This window comes from Limulus polyphemus, unplaced genomic scaffold (genome assembly GCF_000517525.1).
Source record: "Limulus polyphemus unplaced genomic scaffold, Limulus_polyphemus-2.1.2 Scaffold2325, whole genome shotgun sequence".
Classification (NCBI taxonomy): Eukaryota; Metazoa; Arthropoda; class Merostomata; order Xiphosura; family Limulidae; genus Limulus; species Limulus polyphemus.
In genome coordinates, this window is record NW_013667935.1 from 135,080 (window position 1) to 138,720 (window position 3,641).

The 3,641-nt window shown below is 34.6% G+C and overlaps 1 long non-coding RNA gene across 1 annotated transcript in view; it reads left to right on the plus strand.

Annotated features, from left to right (window-relative positions):
• Window positions 1-1,775: 1,775 nt before the first annotated feature.
• Window positions 1,776-3,641, plus strand: part of LOC111087572 — a 7,830-nt gene continuing 5,964 nt past the window's right edge. Inside the window, exon 1 of the long non-coding RNA XR_002612254.1 lies at window positions 1,776-2,146. This is a non-coding gene — a long non-coding RNA (uncharacterized LOC111087572). The remainder of the gene's footprint in view (window positions 2,147-3,641) is intronic.

Sequence of the window (3,641 nt, forward strand, 5' to 3'; positions counted from 1 at the left end):
GACTAGTTGCCTTCCCTCTAGTCTATTACTTCAGAATTAGAAACAGCCAATGCAGATAACCCTTGTGTTGCTTTGAGCAAAAATCAACAAACACACCAGAATAGACTAAAATCCTAATAGAAGTTAACTTTTAAAAACATTCTGTTTATAATATATATTATTCAGTTTGAACTTTTTACTCAGTTATATAAATCCTATAGATTAAAGTACCTAAAAGTAACAATTTCATATCATTATAGTCACGAAAATTTAGGAAATTTCGAAATATCAGTTGCTTCAATTGGGAGTGACATTTTACAGCAGGAACACACATTCTTCTCACAGAAACTGCGGTTGAAATATTTAATACTGAACGTAAAATATTTAATACTGTACACATAATAAAAAGTATGACTAATGTGAATATGCGCAGTGCTTCAAAGAAAGAAAATTGGGAATTTGAGAATATGAAAGTCAAAAGTGAAAGTTGCGTATCTTCTTTGTAAAATGTAGTTCTGTTTTTTATTAAAATATAATATGTATTAAAATTCTAATTTTGGAATAATCTTAACGTACGCATTTACTTTGGGGCCAGACGTGGCTTTGCAGTGTACATCGCGAGCTGCGGACAGAACGTCTCGATAATCAATCCTGCTCTTCGGTAAAGAGTAACTGTGTATGCGGCAAGTGCGCCCGAGTGGTTGCCCTTATTCTGGTAAGAAAGCCTAAATTAGGGACTGCTGTGCCTGGGCTTTGGGGTCTCTGATATGGCTCTTTAGCTCACGTTTAGGCCTAAAGTACCAAATCCCCCCAACAAAACACAATTTGTTTATTTGTTTGAAGTTAAGCACAAAGTAACACAATGAGCTATCTGTGCTCTGCCCACCTCGGATATCGAAACCCGGTTTCTAGCGTTGTAAGTCCGAAGACGTGCCACTGCGTCATTGGGGGCGAAAAAAAAAAAGAAAATGTGTATCAACAGTAGATTTTATTTCATCAAAATATTTCCGCTCCAATAAACACTTCATCTGGGTAAGAGCAGCGATGGAATGATGATATCACACGTTTATTTAGTTTCAATTGGCGTGAATAGGCTATATGCTTTATTTGACTTATCCCAGCTGTTTCAAGAACATACCAGGAATAACACCTGACTATAGAACTACGACGACGAAGCATAGGCGCTTGTGAGGATTCAAACACAGTTAGTCTTAAAATCATAAATAATATTCAACGTTAAAGTGGTACACAATTAAAAACATTTTATTCAGGCCTATTTCTGGCCTTCAAAAAGTTGACGACTCTACATGTTTCGACGTTACAACGTCATCCTCATAACAATTAGTCTTATAGATGTGATATAACTTGTTTCTATTTTAATCAATTTTGAACACTGCAAATAAAATGGTGGATTGGATCGAGAAATTAAAATAGGGAAAGGAGTCTGTGAAGCCTAACCTACATTATATACTAGCACATACTTTATTATGCAGCTGAATTCATGATAAAGAGTTGTTATTTGGTAGATTTACAGTTGTGAACTAGTATCGTAAAACAAACTGTCTTTCAAGGTGAAGTGGGCAAAATTCGTAGTTTATGACGTTTGTTCTAGTGACTAAACAAAACTGATACGACACGCCATGTTTGAACAGAGACTAATGTGTTTACGTGGTCTTTTTTATATCTTTGTTATACGGGCGAAAAATATTAGCTCTTTACTTTCAGTACAATATTTAAAAGGTTCGTATCACTTGGTAAAGACAAAACACTCTACGAGGTATCCGACACTTTGATCAATTCTCCAGATTTTAAACTTACAAAATTTCAATCTTCTTTATTCTCGCCCTTTTTTTTTCTCGAATCGAGGGTCAAAATGCGATTTGTAATAACTATTTTTATGGTCCAATCTTTCCTTTCTATCTGCTTGGCTTTAAACATAAAACAAAATCAATTCGAGATCTTTGCAGAAAATCGTATTTCGAACGAGACACCATTGAGAAACTTCAATAGTGTTGGATTCATAATGTGTGCAAGGGAATGTGCCAGAGACGATCGATGTTTGGCTTTTAACTTTCGAAAGTCCAGTTCAGGATGCGATCTTTTATCAGCCGTGTCAAGTGATCCACTCTCCTATGACGAATCACCTGGAAATAACATCTATAAGAAGGTAACATTTATAATGTTCTTTACGTTTAGTAAACCTTGTTTATTGCATGCTGCTATGGACGATGTCTTTCGATTAATACCAAACCGTATGGATTCTAAAACATTTCCCAGTCACGGATCCCTTCAATAATTCTAACCTTGCCGTGAGACACCACAAAATTGTAATTATAATTATGGTATTTATTAAGCTACAACTAGGGATTTTTAGCAGTACAACGGCTGACATTCCCAGGATTTAGGGTATGGACCACTAAGGTCTGAGGTTCATAGTTTGGAAACCTGTTGTATAGATGAAAAAAAAAATGTGATACACTTTTCCTACTGGACACCTGTATGTTTTTAAGATGAAAAATTACCTACAATCGCCCTTTGTAGTATCGTAAATAAATCGGGTTATATTAAAGTTTATTTTAATGTGAAACTTGGCAATGGATTTATAATGGGGAAAACGAAGTCTAATAATGAAGGTGCAGACGGTTGACAAAACATAAAACATTTTGATGTTCAATGTTGAACGTTTCGGTAAACACTTATTCCATCTTCAGCGAAACCTGGAAGTAGTGTTAGAAAGATAGTTTATAAACTAAAACTAAATATCATTAATCACTAGTTTACTTAGTTAATAAGTATAGTGATAAAGGGAAGAATAAAACAAAACAAAAAGATTATAGATATAGATATATTGAGGAACAGTTGAGTTTTAAGAGTGTAAACTAGAATAATTATATACTTAAAGAGGTTTGTAAGTCGTTAAGAATAGGGCGTCTGACGTCTAGGAACGGTAATAAATTATTTTCTTACCGTTCCTAGACGTCACGTTTACGAAGAAGATAAACACGTTTCTACCTCTGTTTTTCCTAAAATAACTTTTACTGGCCTTTATACCAATTTTAAAAGTTTTATACCCAACTTCTTCAAACGTAATCTGGTCATATCATTGGTAAACAGAATTTTTAATCTTTGTGTGAATTATCGTATTTTACACGAACAAATTACTCTTCTCCACAAACACCTGTTAAATAACGGCTATCCGGCTGATTTTCTAACGAAGATTACATGCAATTACACGAATAAATTACTCTTCTCCACAAACACCTGTTAAATAACGGCTATCCGGCTGATTTTCTAACGAAGATTACATGCAATTACACGAATAAATTACTCTTCTCCACAAACACCTGTTAAATAACGGCTATCCAGTTGATTTTCTAACGAAGATTACATGCAATTACACGAATAAATTACTCTTCTCCACAAACACCTGTTAAATAACGGCTATCCGGCTGATTTTCTAACGAAGATTACACGCAATTACACGAATTAATTACTCTTCTCCACAAACACCTGTTAAATAACGGCTATCCGGCTGATTTTCTAACGAAGATTACACGCAATTACACGAATTAATTACTCTTCTCCACAAACACCTGTTAAATAACGGCTATCCGGCTGATTTTCTAACGAAGATTACACGCAATTACACGAATTAATTACTC